Source organism: Aegilops tauschii, chromosome 4, assembly GCF_002575655.3.
Source record: "Aegilops tauschii subsp. strangulata cultivar AL8/78 chromosome 4, Aet v6.0, whole genome shotgun sequence".
Taxonomy (NCBI): domain Eukaryota; kingdom Viridiplantae; phylum Streptophyta; class Magnoliopsida; order Poales; family Poaceae; genus Aegilops; species Aegilops tauschii.
Window position 1 is genome coordinate 111,311,352 of NC_053038.3, and position 18,749 is coordinate 111,330,100.

Genomic DNA, 18,749 nt, shown 5'->3' on the forward strand with positions numbered 1-18,749 from the left:
CTTGCAAGGCTTATAGTGATGTGCATTACCGAGATGGCCCAGATATATCTCTCCTACAATCAGAGTGTCAAATCCTAATCTCGATCTATGCCAACTCAACAAACACCATCGGAGACACCTGTAGAGCATCTTTATAATCACCCAGTTACGTTGTGACGTTTGATAGCACACTAAGTGTTCCTCCTGTGTTTGGGAGTTGCATAATCTCATAGTCATAGGAACATGTATAAGTCATGAAGAAAGCAATAGCAATAAACAAAACGATCATAGTGCTAAGCTAACGGATGGGTCTTGTCCATCACATCATTCTCTAATAATGTGATCCCATTCATCAAATGACAACACATGTCTATGGCTAGGAAACTTAACCATCTTTGATTAACGAGCTAGTCTAGTAGAGGCACACTAGGGACACTCTATTTGTCTATGTATTCACACATGTACTAAGTTTCCGGTTAATACAATTCTAGCATGAATAATAAACATTTATCATTATATAAGGAGATATAAATAACAATTTTGTTATTGCCTCTAGGGCATATTTCCTTCAGAGGTTGTGCAACGCCGCGCCCCGGGTTGACGTCTGCAAGCATTCTGTGTGCATCGAGGGAGCTCGGATGGCCTTTGGCAAGACCATGGTGCGCTGGCCGAAGATCAAGCCAGCGGAGATGGCCACCGGATCGCCGCCCCCTGGGAAGGAGCGTAGACGCCCGAGAATTTTTTTCCCATCGTGGTGGATGGTGCTCGGGCGACAGAGGCCCATTGCTCTAAGGATGTTATTTATGAGTGAATGTACTGTCGTTTATCGAGCAAGTTGAGACTTCTTGTGCTTTATAATGCAACCATTTGGCATGCTTTACTATGCTCTGTTTAATTAATTTGACTCCAATGCGACCATTTTAGAGTGAAAGTTACTAGTCGCCGGCTTCGACCCCCTTGTAGATACTGCAAAGGGTGTTTCTTCCTTAACACTTTAACCCTTAGTCGACGTCTCGGTGCCCGGAGGCGGTAGTGTGTAGGAGAAACGAGGCAATCAGACTATGCGACTTTAATGCTTTCACTTAGCCATTGGAGCTTGACTGCGGGAGCTAGTGATTAGCCCCCAGTTGTTTCTTGATGTTCGGCTGTGCCGGGGTTAAGACCATGATCACTTGTTTTCTGCGGCAACCCTTCATATGACACGGAATAACCTCCATCAATTTTTAGTTTGACACTTGTCATCGGATCGCTGACCAGTTCTCGCTTATTATGACAGTCAGTTTTCGGCTTTCTCCACTGAGGTACTTAACCATACGAGATAGAAGTACAATCGCAATGGTTCTCCCTTTACCCTCCTAGTCGAACAATGTGGAACGTAAGAGGGCAAGCATAGGAGCCGGGCAACCCAACTATTGACCAAAGACATGATTCAGAGCCGATTCATATAATACAATATCCGAGACGCCGAGCATGTAAAATAAAGATAGTGCTGGAAAGATGCTTGAGGCAAGATTTATAGTCGAGCCCCCGGTTTATTAGTCGATCGCATCTAAAGCAAACATGTATTGAACGAGTTTGTTTCGGCATAAAAAAGCGGAAAGAGATATGCGATATAAATGACTGCAATTGGACCGTAATGATGGTCTTTACTTCCGAAGAATGTGTGACATCCAACCGTACAATTCAAACTGCCGAAGCAACTATTATAGATACTTTTTAGAAAGAAAGACAGAGGAAAGCTTTACACAGGGCCTCTATGAGTGGTTTGACGTCCGTACTGTGCCCTGCTGCACGTCTGCGCCTTTGCTCTGTGGGAGGGTTCCGTAGACTGGAGAGATGGATATCGGCGGATGGGCCCTTGAGAGAGGGTCTTGAGAAGCTGCCGCAGTATATCAGCTTTACACTAACCAGGCCCTAGATGGTACCTGGTAATTGTCCGAAGACATATTTGGTCATAGTGCGGTCGAGCTGAATACTTGACCCTTCGATAGTTTGCCCCCACGGCTGCCCATGGAATTTGAAACGTGAAATGGTGTACTCGAGGTACGTATTTTGCGGCTGAAGAAGCCGTGCTGTGGGGAGTGTGCCCCTATTTCGGGTGAGCACTTGAAGGCTCAGGAAGTGGTGCTCAGGCTTGGGCTCGTTTGTGTGCGTCCAGTGCCTTGATGTGGGCCTGAGTTTTTGATGCGCCTTTGCCGGCTTGTACTTTGGCTGCCAGAGCTGCTGTGTGCTCCTCGGTTCGGAGCGAGCGCTCGGTGTTACCATTGACGGCGATGACACCCTTAGGTCCAGGCATCTTGAGCTTCAGATATGCGTAGTGGGGGACAACATTAAACACTACAAAAAAATACACTTCCGTGATGATACGTGTTTGTCACAGTAGGTCACGTTTTCTGTCATGCATGTACATCCATGATAAATTTATGACAGAATCAAGATAGTCATACCTGTGCTATCGCAGAAGTGTTCCATGACATTACCAAAATTATCATCACGGAAGTGTCCACTTCCATGACGATAAATTGCGCGTCACAGAAGTGCTTTCGTCAAGGGTGACCGACACGTGGCATCCACCGTAACGGAACGCCGTTAAGCTATCGGGTCCGGTTTTGGATCCGATAACCCGTTAACAGCCCCGACCAATGGGGATTTTCCACGTGTAAAATCATCATTGGCTGGAGGAAACACGTGTCGGCTCACCGTTGGGACAGATGTCATCCACTCATTGGACCCAAAGCGCCTATGATATGTCAACACGTGGCACGACCCAACAGAGGCCCATATAGGTTAAAAAGGCTGGCCCAGTCAAAGGCCCTAGTGCTTACTCAGGTACTAGTGGGCCAACCCAATAACGGCCTGCTTAATAAAGGCCCATTTACGGCCCGAAGCCAGATCTGGCCCATTAATTGTTCGCCAAATATTTGGGCCCATTTATGGCCCGAAGCCAGATCTGGCCCGTTAATTGTTCGCCGAATATTGCCTGTTAGAGGCCCGATGTAGACATGGGCCCATTTCAGCCCGGTGTGACTTTCGGCCTGGGAATGGCCCGTGCTGCCCATGGGCCATATATGGTCCGACAGGACTTTCGGCGTTTTGGGAACGGGGGTCCTCAGACTTGCCTGCCTGCGGCCCATGGCATGCCTAAGCTAGCGGGCTGTACGGCCCATCTTCGTCAACAAGGCATCCAAGACCCTCGCGAGGGGCCAAGCCTCGCGAGGCGGACGACGCAAGACCTCCTCCGGAGCGGCCTCTCTAGGCGGGCTCACGAGGAGCGGAGATATCAAGGCGGGGCAAACCTCGCGAGTCTCAAGTGACGTGAGCCATGACGATCGAGACCAGGCAGGCGCCAGCACGCGCAGCGTCCTTGTTTCCTCTTTGGTGCTAAGGAGGCAAGCGCAGGCGAGGAGTACTGAGGCATCAGGCAAAGGTTGCCATATCGGTGCAACGAGACCAAGACCAGAAGGACGGCAAGATGGAGGTTATCATGGAGCCCAAGACAGCTTCATCACCAGAGCCTTTTGCAGGCGAAGACCGCTTTTGTCAGGATAGCTTGTACTAGTTGTCCCCTTTCAAATTCACCCGCCGTTGTTGGCTCCCTTCCCGCTCAATATTTGGGGAGAGGACCAGGCCCTATATAAGTAGAGCTAGCCACCACAGTAGGGGGGATGAAGTTCTCGCCCACAAGTCCACAGAGCACAAGAACACCTCAACCTTAGGAGGCTGTTCTTCCCTTTGTACTGTTCTTCATCAGCCCAAGAGGCAATCCACCACCACACACTGGAGTAGGGTATTACACCACAATGGTGGCCTGAACCAGTATAAATCCCATGTCTTTCTGTGTTGCGAGTTCGTCGAGTTCGTCCGCGAGATCTTAGTGAGCTAGGGAGTAGATCGGTAGGAGGGAAAGAACTTCGCGCGCACCCCAGAGTTCGAACCTTAAGGGTTTTGCCGGAACCCCACATCCGACATTTGGCGCGCCAGGTAGGGGTGCACCGTAGCTTCCCTTCCGTCGATTCGTCGCCCCGTCGCTCCGTCGTCTCCATGGCGGACGCTCGCCGCGCTCGAGCTGAGCGTCGGGCTGCCCTCACAACCCGCGTTGCTCAGACGGATCCCGTCGGCGGGCCACCTCGTCGTTCTCCGTCTCCTGCCGTCAACGCCGCTACCAGCCCGGCGGGGAACGAGCAGCAAGCATCCTCGCTGCACCCATCGGTGCGGCAGGACGGCCGCACCGCCACTCCATCGCTGACCCCGGCCGGTTCCTCGTCCCATGCATGTCGCGCTCCCACGGATGCACAGGCCGCGCTCCTCATGGCGAACGAGCTCCTACGCTACCGCCCGGTCGACGACCTCTACGAAGACTGGCTCGACCGCGTCGCCGAACTCGTCCGCGCCGCAGGGGGCTCCCCGGCGCCGTCCCACTCTCTGCCTCGCCCTCCGCCAGCCACGGGCGACGTGGCTCATGGAGCGCCTCCACCACGTCTGCCCCAAGACCGTGCCTTGGCACCAAGGCGTGCGGCCCCACGGCATGATCCACCATGCCCGGTGCCCGCGTGCGAAGAGAGAAGCTGCCAAGAAATTCCTCGGCCGCGGGAAGCTGCGCCCGCGCTCCCGGCGCCACCTCGCCAAGACCGCGCATTACCTGCGACACGGCACGCGGGCCTCACCAAGACCAAGCTCCACCTCCGAGGCGGGCCCCGGCAACCACGACCGGCTGCCGCGCCTTCACCCCCGAGCTGCGTAGCGTCGCCTGGCCAGGAAAGTTCAAGCCGGATCTGCCTCCCCGCTACGACGGCACCTCTGACCCTCGGAGTTCCTGCAGCTCTACGAGTTGAGCATCGAAGCGGCCAACGGCGACGAGAAGGTCATGGCGAACTGGTTTCCCATGGCTCTCAAGGATGGTGCCTGCTCCTGGCTCTTGAACCTGCAGCACGGCTCGATCTCCTCATGGGATGAGATGCGCGACCGCTTCGTCGCCAACTTCCAGGGCACCCGCGACCGCCCGCCGGCCGCGGGTGACCTGCGCCGCATCAAGCAAAAACCGGGGGAGACCCTCCAGAAGTACATCCATCGCTTCAACAACACTCACCTCAAGATCCCCAAGGTCACGGACGAGGCCATCATCTCTGCGTTCTCTGACGGCGTCCGCAACATCAAGATGAAGGAGGAGCTCGCTATCCACGAGGAGCCGTGCACATCTCAGGACCTGTTCAACCTGGCAACCAAGTGTGCAAGAGCTGAGGAGGGGCGCCTTTCCCTCCTCGAGCTGCCAGCTGCGGGTGCAGAGGAGAAGAAGGCCAAGGCCAACGACGTGAAGCGCAAGGAGGCAGCTGTGCTCGCGGTGGAGCCGGACACCAAGCGGGGCAGAGATCAACCCGAGTCATCCAAGAACAGCTGACCGTTCTGCGCCACAACCTGAACACCCACAACACCAGCGACTGTCAAGAGCTTAGAGCCATTCGCGAAGGACATTTCGGTCGACGCCCCGAGCACAGCGACCGGGGCTACGGCCGTGGAGGAGGATGTGGAGGCGGATGCTGGGACGACCATGGCCCGTGCCAGGAGTGGCGCGACAGGCCTCGTGAGGACCGCTGGTAGGACCATCCTCGCGAGGGCGCCTGGAGGGACCAGCCTCACGAGGATCGCCTCAGGGCAGCACCGGTCTTCCCCCGCTTCCGCCACCACCAAGAAGGAACGACGATCACCATCAAGACGCGGGGGCTGGGGGCTTCCAGGAGCCGCGTGCTATCGCCTGCATCTTGGGCGGAGCTCAGGCCCCAGCCTCGCAGCGCATCTTCAAACTGTTCGCTCGTGAAGTGAACGTGGTGCTCCCCAAGCTCGAGGCCAGGCGCCCGCTCAGGTGGTCCCAGTGCGCCATCACTTTCAACTCGGTAGATCAGCTCAAGTGCGCGGCCACTGCTGGCGCTCTCCCAATGCTCTGTTCACCAGTCATCAGCAACGTGCAAGTTACCAAGACCCTCATCGATGGCGGCGCAGGGCTCAACGTCCTATCAGTCGACACGTTCGACAACCTCCAGGTCCCGTATGAGCAGCTTCAGCCTACCAAGCCTTTCTCAGGAGTGACCGACGGTTCCACCACACCGATAGGGCAGGTTCGCCTGCATGTCACCTTCGGGGAGCGCAAGAACTACCGCACCGAGCTCATCAACTTCGACGTCGCGCACATCCGCCTGCCGTACAACGCCATCCTCGGGTATCCAGCCCTGGCCAAGTTCATGGCGGTCACCCACCACGGCTACAATGTCCTCAAGATGCCGGGAAGCGGCGGAATCATCACGGTCCCATGTGAAGAGAGAGATGCGGTGTGCTCCCTTGAGCACGCCTTTCGAGCTACAGCAATCGACGACCCCGACAGCAAAAGCGAGGGCCCTCCTGAGGCCCTCCCCAAGAAGAAGAAGCAGTTGCGCCGTGCCGAACCTCAGGAGGGTGGCGACGCAGCTGGAGCCACGTCAGGATCAACGCCCGCTTCAGGGGCGCCTCCCTCCATCGCATAGGAAGGCGCGCCCGGCGCCCTCCTCAGGCAGGGCTCGGGGGCTCTCTTTTGGAGGGCCTCAGACCTTGCCAACCTCACGAGGGAGGCGCTTGGGCACCACTTGGAGGCGTGCTTCGCGACACGTTTCCCTCAGGAGAACACAGGGCAAGGAGTTCCCACCACTCAGGAGTTCATCACGAAGATCACTCAGGAACTGCAAGACGCAAGGGCCATGCGCGGCGACTGCCGCTCACCAGGCGCAGCTCCCCATCCAAGTGAGGATGCTGGGCCGCGTGTCTGCATCGACGTCCCGGGACTCAACAGGGCCACAACTCAGGAGCGTTTCTAGCCTTTGCGTGTGGGCCGTTGCGAGGGCCCACCACACAGCTACGTTCGCATGCCCTTCGGCTTGCCGAGTGTGGCGTCAGCCTATCAGCGCAACATGCGGCGTGTCCTGGCACCTCAGGAGGCCAGGTACCACGCCATCCTGGAAGAGATGGAGACGGTCTTCAAGGAACCACCCGAGCCCCCAGAGCCTCCCGAGGCTCAGGGTCCCGGTGGCTCGTGAGGAGCTACCCCTTCGCGGCACGCCTTCGGCTACACCGACTCTCCCTCGTCTATAGAACCAGGTGACATTTTCCAAGTTCGTTTAGCTGGGAGCACCCCTCGGGCTGCATCATTCCCAGGCCGCATGGGCCCGTCCCTGTGGCGTGTATCCCTTTTGCTTATGTCTTTAGCTTACCTTGCTGGGGGCGCCCCTCGGGCTGCATCATCCCCAAGCCGCTCGGGCTAGACCCAGTGGCATGTATCTCCTGCATTTACCCAAGCTGATTTGCCTCCCATGCTTAACCTGCCCGGTTACCACTTGCTCGATCGCCACCCACCACGGGTCCATTCATCCCGTGCAATTCGCTTGCGCGTTAAAAGGGGGGCTCCTGAGCATCGCGACTCAGGAGCTCTTACTGGCTCTCCAGCCCTCACCCCCTGGCCTTGACCACGGCATCGCGACCTGGCATACCAGCGGCGGCTGAGCTCGCACGAGGGCCGGGACCTGAGGACGTAGAGCGCTTGCACCTAACCGTCTCGCAGGAACACATAGCCGTCGAAGACTCAAGACCAGGCGCAACCCGCCTTGAGGTAGGGCCTCGTGAGTCCCGTGCTGGCTCACGAGTGCCCAGATACACCTCACAGCCCTGTCGTGCAAGCCACGTGTCAGGGCGGGGCTGTACACGCCCCGGGGGCTCCTCCCGGAGGGCCCCCCTCCCATGCACAAGTGGAAGCACCATGCTCCGCGCTGGCCGTCGACACTACCGAGGAGCGGCTATGCCCATGCACAAGCGGAAGCACTATGCTCCGTGCTGGTGATAAACAACTGAGGGCGGCTCCACGGTCGTACCAACCTCAGGGAGCCCAAAGCTCAGCGTCCGGCCTCACCGCAACGCCTCCCCTCGGGAGAGCCGCGCGAGGGGGCTGGACACGGGGGCTGCGCTCGGGTCACACCCAAGAGTACGCCACCCAACCAGGCCTCCCAGGCCTGGGGGCTGCTCTCGGGTCACGCCCAAGCGCACGCAGCCCAAACAGGTCTCCCGGACCTGGTCGTCGCACGCCCCTCCCGAAGCCTCGGCGAGGGAAGGTATGGAGATTGTTTGCACGTCAAGCGGGACTCCTGAGCATTGCGACTCAGGAGCCTAACTGGTCACGTAGCCCCTCACTCCTTGGTCCGTCCTGGTCTCCGGTCGGCCCAATGGCAGTTGAGGTATGCGCGGGGCCGGGCTCTGCCGACGTAGAACATTAATCTATCCCCGCGAACTCTCCCTATATGTTGTTTGCGCGTCAAGGGGGACTCCTGAGCATCGCGACTCAGGAGCCTAACTGGTCACGTAGCCCCTCACTCCTTGGTCCGTCCTGGTCTCCGGCTGGCCCAATGGCGGTTGAGGTATGCGCGGGGCCGGGCTCTGCCGATGCAGAATGTCGGAGTAAATGGCCACGGGTAGCCTAACCGACTACCCCTGGCTCTTCGGAAAATTTATCAGGCCTTTGGGCCTTCAAGCACTCCAAGCATTTGGGCCGCCTTCCCCGGCCGGCTACCACTAAAGCCGACTCCTGGAAGGCGACCCAGCCTCACCGACTCCAAGAAGCCGGCCAAGAAGGATGCCGACTCCTAGGAGCCGGCCAAGACCACAACTACCCCTCCATAACGGCGACGTGACCGGGTGTGGCCACAGTGCGGCCCATGACCCCCGAAACCCGAGGCGGGCATGGCTACAAGAAGCCGTACGAGAGGGACGTCTCCCGTGCGGCTCGGCACTGTAGCCACGCTAGCCTCGACGTCATCCACGACCCACTCCTGTACGGCCCAAGGACTGCGGGCCCCTCCAGCCAGAGAGAGGCGTGAAGGCGGCCCGGCTTTCCTAGTCAGCCAAGAGTATAGCCGGCCTCCAGAAGCCGGCTACTCCCTTCCTCGAAGCAGGAGCCCCATTAAGGAGACAAGACGAGGTGAGGCTACAGTGATAGCCCCCGAGGCGGCCCACTGTAGCCACGCTCACCTCGACAAAGCCCTCATCATCAGAGGCGCGGCTACAGTAAGCAGCCGCCGACAAGACCCTAGGCGGTGGGACCGGCCTGTCGACCAAGTAGCCGGCAGCCGGCGGGACCCAGCAGCCGGCGGAGAAGCCGGCGAGCATAGACACCGACGGCTGGGACCCGTTCCCAGTCGGATTACCATTGTACCCCCGGGGGGTAGGCCTATATAAACCCCCCGGAGCACCCATGCAAAGGGTTGGCTTCTGGGTTGGCCACTGAGCATAGTTGGCTTCTAGGTTAACACCCACGCATAGCACACACACCATAGATAGAGAGAAGCAAGAGCTAGCCTTGTTCTTCTTCTCCCTTGATCTCAACAGCTCTAGGAGCGATTGTAGCTACCCCTTATCGATCTAGTGATCATGCGGAGACCCCGCAGAGCAGGACTAGGGGTGTTATCTCCTCGGAGAGCCCCGAACCTGGGTAAGATTCGCCGGCGTGCATGTCTTCGCCTCATCCCGTTTCCGGGCACCGGCGACGTTTTATTGGCTCCCACAATGATAAGCCATCCCTTGGCATATGTCGCACCAACCACCCGACATTTGGCGCCCACCGTGGGGCCAGGTGCACCGTCGTCCGGAGACCTGTTCTGGACGGGAACCCTCTTCCTTCCCCGCGAGCGCAGCCAGCCTGCTGCGCCCGATGGCGCTTGCCTCGACGCGCTGCAAGGCGTCGACGACGCCTGCGCAGCGAGCCGCCTCGCCAATCTGCTCGGCGAAACTAGCATCTCCGACGAGCCTGCGTCCGACGCAGGCACCGACTACCCCGGGAGCCGCCTCGTCAGCCTCCTCGACCAACTTCACGTCTCCAGCGAGCCTGCTGCGGACATGGAGTCGGTCGGCTCCACCGACCCGATGCTCATCGACTCCGACACCGCGTCGCTCGACGCCTACCCCTCCGACGTGGTGGTCTTCGACGACCCCCTCCCTCGAGCCGACAGCGGCAGCAGCGCTGTCACCGAAGTGCTGGTCATCAGCCACGCCTCCAACTCGGGCGAGGATGCCCGCGACGCTCAGCAAGCGGCGATGCATGACCTCTCCGTCCCCGTCCCGGCCGACACCGACGCCGAGACCCTGGAGGCACGCCGCCTTGCCCTCATCGCAGAGGGCAAGAAGATAGCCTCGATGAGACGCCTCACCGAGGCCCACCAGCGCGAGGTCGACCGCGCTGCCTTCGGCACGCCGCCGCCTAGCGGCCCGAGCCGAGCCGGCTTCGTCCAGAAGCGCGGCGCGGCCGTCGCCAGCATGCTGGGCGCAGATCGCCCCGTATACGCCACCCCGCTCGAGAATCTGCGAGCCGCTCAGGCGGCTGCAGAGGAGCTCAATGGGCTGGGAGCCGATGAGCTCCCCTACATGACGAGACGGATCCAGCAGCTGATCGACACGGCTGCGGAACGGCACGAAGCCGGCGCCCGAGCTGATAGCCATCCCCCGCGCCGGGAGCACGTTGCGACGTCCCGCTCGCCGACTGCGAGCGGTGCGCGCCAGAAGAAAGACAAGGAGCCGGCTGCCAGCCGCAGCCGGACTCGCATTACCATCGAGCGCGACGCGGATGGCCGCCCTCGAGCTGTAGAGCACCAGGGAAACCTGCCTCCTCCCCCGCCTCGAAGAGAAAGACGCCTCACTCCACCGCCTGTCACCCATCCGACTCTTGGCGACCGACTCGGCCGCCGAGAAGGAGTCGGCGAGAATGACGCCCGCCACAGGATCGACCGCCTTGCTCGATCCTTGGCGTTAGAAGAAGAAGACGATGTCGGCCCGCCATGCTTTGGCCCCCGCATCCGCGACGAGCCCTTCCCCAAGGGGTTCTCGCTCCCCAGAGACACACCCAAGTACAACGGCTCAGTGAAGCCGGAAGATTGGCTCATCGACTACTCCACAGCCGTCAGCATCGCCAACGGCAATCGGCGCGTCGCCGTGAAGTACGTCCCCTTGATGCTGCAAGGCACGGCGCGCACGTGGCTCAACAGCCTCAAGCCCTACAGCATCAACAGCTGGCTGGACTTCACCGAAGTTTTCGTCCGCAACTTCACCAGCACCTACAAGCGGCCTCCCAAGCCTCGCCAGCTCTCCCTCTGCGTCCAAGGGCCCAACGAGTCGACCCGCGACTACCTCACGCGATGGGCCGAGCTCCGCAACTCCTGCAAGGGAGTGCACGAGGTCCAGGCCATCGAGTATTTCACCGTCGGGTGCCGAGAGGGCACCCTCCTCAAGCACCGACTCCTCTGCGACGAGCCGGCTACCCTCGATGAGTTGCTGATCACCGCCGACAAGTATGCCACTGCCGACTCCTCCATGAAGACCGAGCTCCGAGTGGACGCCTCGGGGAAAGTAGTTGCTCCGGCTCCCAAGACGTCGGCTGGCGACCCTAACCGGCGCCCTTACCAGAACGACCACAAGCGGAAGGGCCCCATGCCGACTTCCTCCAGTCGGCAGGTGGCCACCATTGAAGACGAGCAGCCCGAAGAGCGGCCCGCTCCCAAGAAGAAGGGTGGCCGGCCGCCCTGGCAGCCGTCCTTCTCCTACGAACAAGCACTCGATGCTCCCTGCAAGTTCCACAGCGGCGCGAAGCCGTCCAACCATACAACACGGAAATGCCACTGGCTCACCCGCATCACCAAGGGCGAAGGGATGGTGCCGCCCCACCTCCCGGCCCGCCGCCTCCAGCTCCCCAGCAGTCGGCGGCCCGGCCGGCAGTCGGCGCCATCCAAGACGAGTTCCCCGAAGCGCACGACGCCTACGTCATCTTCACAAGTCAAGTCGACGACAAGCGCAGCCGACGCCGGCAGCACCAAGAAGTAAACGCAGTCGCCTCTAGCACCGCCGAGTTCATGCACTGGTCGGAAAAGCCCATCAGCTGGAGCCAGGCTGACCACCCAGAGGTGATGCCTTCGCCTGGCTCCTATGCTATGGTCTTGGATGTCACCCTTGCGACGGAGAGGCGAGCTGCCAGATTTTCCCGCGTCTTGATAGACGGCGGAAGCAGTATCAACATACTGTACCGCGATACCATGGACAAGCTGAACATCAAAGCAAAGCAGCTCATGCCGAGCCGCACCGTCTTCCATGGTATCGTACCCGGCCTATCTTGCTCTCCAATCGGCAAGATCAAAATGGATGTTCTCTTCGGAGACAAAGATCACTTTCGCCGGGAAGCAATATGGTTTGAGGTGGTGGATTTGGAGAGCCCCTATCATGCACTACTTGGCCGACCTACTTTGGCCAAGTTCATGGCTGTGCCCCACTATGCCTACCTGAAGATGAAGATGCCTAGCTCGAAGGGGATCATCACGGTAGCCGGCGACTACAAGAAGTCCATCGAGTGTGCCATGGCCAGCAGCCGGCTGGCCGAGTCCCTCGTGGTGGCAGAAGAGAAGAAGATGTTGGAACGGGTTGTGGCCATGGCCGGCAAGCAGCCGGCCTTGTCCCCCAACCCCAAGGACTGTGATGCGCAGGGCTCCTTCCAGCCTGCCAAAGAGACGAAGAAGATACCTCTAGACCCGGAGCACCCGGAGAGGTTCGCCGTGATTGGGGCGAACTTGGACAGTAAATAGGAAGGCGAGCTCGCCGACTTCCTCCGTGAGAATCGAGACATCTTTGCATGGTCCCCAACTGAGAAGGAGCCCATGCTCCTCTACATCGCCGCGACAAGCCGAGTCGTCAGCACTGTTGTTGTGGTCCAGCGCCCGGAGGAAGGCCGAGCCCAGCTGGTCCAGAGGCCGGTCTACTATCTCAGCGAAGTACTGTCCAGCTCAAAGCAAAACTACCCGCACTACCAGAAGATGTGCTATGGGGTGTACTTCGCTGCCAAGAAATTGAAGCCCTACTTCCAAGAGCACCCCATCACGGTCGTGTGCACTGCCCCGCTCGCCGAGATCATAGGCAGCCGGGATGCATCCGGCCGGGTGGCCAAATGGGCCATTGCCTTGGCGCCCTACACGATTTTCTATCAACCCCGCACCGCCATCAAGTCGCAAGCATTGGCCAACTTCCTCGTCGATTGGGCCGAGACCCAGTACTTACCGCCGGCTCCCGACTCTACCCATTGGCGGATGCACTTTGACGGGTCCAAGATGCGCACCGGCTTGGGAGCCGGCATCGTCCTCACCTCTCCCAAAGGCGACAAGCTTAAGTACACGCTGCAGATCCACTTCGCCGCCTCCAACAACGTGGCCGAGTACGAGGCGCTCGTACATGGGCTCCAGCTAGCCAAAGAACTCGGCATACGCCGGATCCTGTGATACGGCGACTCAGACTTGGTGATCCAGCAATCATCTGGCGACTGGGACGCCAAGGACGCGAACATGGCAAGTTACTGTTTCCTCGTCCAGCAGATGAGCAGATACGTCGAAGGGTGCGAGTTCCTTCACGTGCCAAGGGCCGACAACGACCAAGCAGATGCCCTAGCACGGATCGGCTCCACCCGACAAGCCATACCGACTGGCGTCTCCCTCCAGCGCCTCCTCTAGCCGTCCATCAAGCCGACTCCAGAGTCGGATTCCATCTTCGTACCGCCTGCGCCAGAAACAGCCGGATCCGGCTCAAGAAATCCCGCAGGCGGCACGGGGACTTCGACGACTGCCCCGGGGACTGACGTAGTCGCACCCGGCCCAGGGACTTCAGAACCCGGCCCGGGGACTGCAGCAGTCGGCCCGGGGACTGCAACGACACAAGAAGCGGTGGTCGACTCCAATGCAACACCCAACCCACCCACCCGAGTCATGGTGGCCACATTAACAGCAGAAGAAGTCACAGCTCCCTCATGGGCCCAGCCCATCCTCAAGTTCCTAGTCAGCAGAGAGCTGCCGGCTGATGAGATCGCAGCAAGACTAGTGCAACGACGAGCTGCAGCATACACAATAATCAACAGGGAGCTTGTGAAGCGCAGCGTCACTGGAGTCTTCCAGCGTTGCGTCGAGCCAGAAAAAGGAGTGGCAATCCTCAAAGACATCCACCAAGGCGAATGCGGCCATCACGCCGCCTCAAGATCCCTCATGGCCAAGGCTTTCCGCCATGGGTTCTTCTGGCCGACTGCCTTGGAGGATGCTAAAGAAATAGTCAAGAGCTACAGAGGATGTCAAGTCTTCAGTTCCAAACAACACCTGCCGGCTTCTGCCCTCAAGACCATTCCCCTCACCTGGCCTTTTGCCGTCTGGGGACTGGACATGGTGGGCCCTTTCAAGACAGCCCGCAGTGGCTTGACACATCTACTCGTTGCTGTGGACAAGTTCACAAAGTGGATTGAAGCCAAGCCAATTAAGAAGCTGAACGGGCCGACTGCCGTGACATTCATCACCGACATCACTACTCGGTACGGCGTGCCGCACAGCATCATCACCGACAACGGCACAAACTTCGCCAAAGGCGCACTGGCACGTTTCTGCGCGACACAGGGCATCCGACTGGACTTAGCGTCCGTTGCCCACCCACAGTCAAACGGCCAGGTCGAGCGAGCAAATGGACTTATCCTCTCTGGCATCAAGCCCCGACTGGTTGTACCACTGGAGCGATCGGCCGGCTGCTGGCTCGAAGAGCTGCCGGCTGTCCTCTGGAGTCTGCGCACTACACCCAACAAGTCAACCGGCTTCACTCCATTCTTCCTTGTGTACGGTGCCGAGGCTGTCATCCCAACAGACATCGAGTTCGACTCGCCTCGGATCACCATGTACACGGAGGAGGAAGCCAAAGAAGCAAGAGAAGACGGCGTCGACTTACTGGAAGAAGGCCGGCTGTTAGCCCTCAGCCGGTCCGCCATCTACCAGCAAGGCCTGCGCCGCTACTACAACCGCAAGGTCAAGCCAAGATCCTTCCAAGAGGGCGACCTTGTGCTCCGGCTGATCCAGCGAACAGCCGGCCAGCACAAGCTCTCGGCCCCTTGGGAAGGCCCCTTCGTCGTCAGCAAGGCACTCAGCAACGACTCCTACTACTTGATCGACGCGCAAAAGCCAAGAGCACGCAAGAGAGACGACTCCGGCAAGGAGTCGGAGCGACCATGGAACGCAAACCTCCTAAGACGATTTTACAGCTGAAAAGCAGTATGTATCACGCTACCCCTTTTGTATTAAGTTACAAACCAACAGCCCCCCCGAACAGTACTCGGGGACTGCCTTTTATTTATCTATGAATGACGAGTATCATATCCATGAATGTATTATTACATTTTGAATTCTTGTCCGGCACCGGGTCCGACTAGTCGGCCCGGGGACTGGCCGCCTTGAGCTATATCGAAAGTCCTTCCTAAAGTCAGCAAAGTAGTGCGCCGGCTCCCGAGTCCTCCCTTGTTGAAAGTCGCAGCTCAAAGAACTGACTGTCCGACTAGCAAGAGGAAAGACAGAAAGGATGCCCACACGAAAAACGGCTAAGGAACAACTAACCTATATAGCAAAGAGACGGCCTCCATATATGCCTGCCGGCTGTCAAAGCAGCCGGCTGGCCGGCTTCCTAAAAAACTTAGCTTAAGTCCGGCAGAGCTAAAAGTACTTCCCCCTCCCCAATCGGCCAGGCACCCCCCGGCTACAGATTGCAGAGCAACTGTTTGACTGGGGAGGTGGCAACCAAGGGAGGGCGGCAAAGGAAAAAAGCAGAAGGACAAAAAGCGAAACTGCAAGGAAAGACCGATTGCATAACTTATATACATAAAGCCGCCCACAGGCCGGCAACAGACTTAAGTTTGAATACACACAGTGGGTGGAATTGTGCAGACTTAACCAAACATTGTTCAAAAGTAACAAGACGGGAAAATAAAAGAAAGAAGACTAAGGCGTGACACGAGGGCCGAGCTGGTCGGGGAAGGCGGCCTCGCCGGCTGAAGGAGTGGCCGCCTAACTGGTCCCGGCTTGACCACCTCCGGCGGCAGGAGACACACTCGCACGCGACGTAGTGCTGGAGGCGCGTTCAGGCTGGCCGGCTACTCCACCAGCCGGCTCGGCGTCTTCACCCTCCTCCTCCTCCTCTTCGCCCTCGTCGCTGGAGTCGATCTCCTCCGCCGAGTCCTCGCCGTACGCCGGGTCCAGCCCGAACCAATCTTCCGGCTGGGCGACTCCGTTGTCGTCCACCTCGGGGGCGAAGACGTTGGTGTCGGTGTAGTCGGCGATCGCTGAAGCCCGCCGAATGATGGCCGGCCGCGCCGGCTCCAGCTCCGCGTCGGCTTGTTGCCTCCAAGTAGACAGCTGATCCAGGTTCAGGCCGGGATACCAGGCCTTGACGAACTCCAGCGCCCGCCTGGCACCGGAGCGAGCCGCTGACGCCTTCCAAGCCTCGAAGCGACCGACTGCTACCTCCAGCCAGTCGGCAGTCCGACTGGGGGTGCGAGGGACCACTTGACCGGGCCAGAGGGCGGCCAAGACCTGCGACCCGGCACGCTGAAGCCGGCGGAGCAGCCTGTGAGCCGGCTGGATGCGAGCCTGGATCGCCAGGAGCTGCTCCTCCAGCGAGCGGCCGGCGGTTGGCGAGATCTCGAAGCCGGCTTGCCTCTTCGCCTGGCGACGGGCTTCGATGGCCTGGTTGGCGGCAGTTGAATAGCCAGGGAAGTACTCTGTGCGAAGAAGAAAAGAAAAGAAGAGCACCAAAATCAGAAAACCAAGCCGAAGTGGCAGATGGCAAGAAAGGATGAAGGGGTAGACGACTTACCGTCAACCAGGTCATCAATCTGGCCATAGCCGGAGACCAGAGTCTGCCTGGCCTCTGCCCAGCCGGCCGCCTCCGTCTCGAACTCGGCCTGGAGGGTAGCTTCGCGATCCTGCGCAGCCTTCAGCGCCGCCTTGTGGCTTCCTCCTGGTCGGCCAGCTTCTTGACCAGGCGGTCGCGCTCCTGCACCAAGGCGGCGAGCTCTGCATCCTTGGCACGAAGAGCAGTCTGGGACTCCCCCAGCTGTGCCCTCAGATTGGCATTGGCCGCTGCAGAGATAGAAGAAGAAGAAGAACAATGACAAATCATCAAGGAAGATCCGAACCGACTGCTCACCAGTCGGCCCGAATCTCGGGGACTACACCCAGTGGGTGCGCTGATGCGCCCCCACATGAGATAAAGATCAAGTCACATACCTCGGCTTTCAGTGAGATCGGCGGTCTTCTGAGTCAGCTCCCGAGCCTGGGAGTTGAAGGCGGCCGCTCGGAGGTTGTGGTAGTCCTGCAAGACGGAGAGAAGACCGACGTGAGAACAAAATCAGCAAAAACAAAATCTCCAAGAAGTTCCAAGCCGCCTGCTCAGCAGCCGACTCGGAACTCGGGGACTACACCCAGTGGGTGCGCTGACGCGCCCCCACGAGAGAAATCAAGATCAAGAAAGAACAAGACAAGAATACTAACCCGGATGGCTGCCCGCGTGGCGAGGAATTCGTCGGTGAACTGCCTCAGCGCCGCGGCTTGGCTTTGCAGCCGGGTCCGGACGTCTTGTGCAGCGACGTTCACCACGGCTGTCCCTCCGCCCGGCGTCCACCCCGAGGTACCGCTGGCCGCCTTCGCGTCTCGGGCCGACGAGCTGGAGCCCACGGCCGGCTGTGGCTCCGACGCAGCCTTCTGCGGTTCAGATGCGGCCTTCCCTGCACGCCGGCTTGGCGGAACCCGGACCGCCACCTCAGCCCCCGCGGCCGGCTCGCCCTCCGCCGACTGTGCGGGCGCAGGCTCAGGCTGGCGGCCTTGGGTCGCCCTAGTCGGAGGAGTTGGCCCCGGCGCCTCCCCCAAGATGACGACGTCGTCGCCGCTTCCTCCCAGCCCCGGCTGGGAACCACTGGCTCCCCCTGGCGAGGGATCCACGTCCCCGGGCGCCATGGTGCGCAGGGGGGTGACCATCAAAGCCTCCCCTGCCGCCGCTTCAGCCTCGGCCTCTGCCTGGGCCTTGGCTGCGGCCTCGGCGAGCGCCTTCGCCGCCTCCTCCTCCCGAGCTGCCTGGGCGGCGGCTGCCCTCCGTGCCTCCGCCTCCCGCGCTTCCTGCTCCTCCCGCACCTCCCGCGCGTTCCTTTCCGTCGCCTCCAGGAGGGCGGCGCGGGGATCTACGCGGCGGGTGGTGCTCCCAGAGCCCCCTGGCGACTCGACGACGGAGCCGGCGGCCGCCCGCTCAAGTGATAGCGGAGCTCTGACCATTGAAAAAGAAGACGAAGATTCAAGAACCACCAAAGGAAAGAAAGAAGGACAGTACGTAGAAAGAGAGAACTTACGCCGACACAGTCTGCGGCTGCTTCACCACTTTGCGGAAGCGAGCCGCCTTCGCGGCCGCCTCTTCCCGCCTGGTGGCTGCCGCCCCACCCCTGGGCTTCTTCGTCCGGCTACCGAACATGCCCTAGGTGGCGCGACGTTTCTGGCCTCTACCCCGAACAGGCTGCGCGCCGGAGGAGCCCGCGCCGCGTCCGGATGCCGGCTGGCGATGCGGGACGGCTTCGGCTTCGTCCTCGTCCGGCCAGTCGTCGAAGGTAGCGGTGAACCCGGAGCCGCCTGCTTCGCCGCCGGCTTGGCCGCCGGCCGGCTCGGCGGCATCCTCCATATGGACCGCCCCCAGGTCGGTCCTCCTGGTCGTGTTCGGTCCGGTCGGGGACGAAGCGGCGCTCCACGTCTGCCCCGCCGGCCGGCCGGAGCAGAGGACTCTGTCAAAAGAGCAAGCCGACTGAGTTAGTGTCGGCCCAGAGGAACTCGGCGACAATGCTGAGAGAGAGAAAGAGAAAAGGAGACGAGGGGAGCGTACCGTAGGCGGAGGATTGGCGCGGC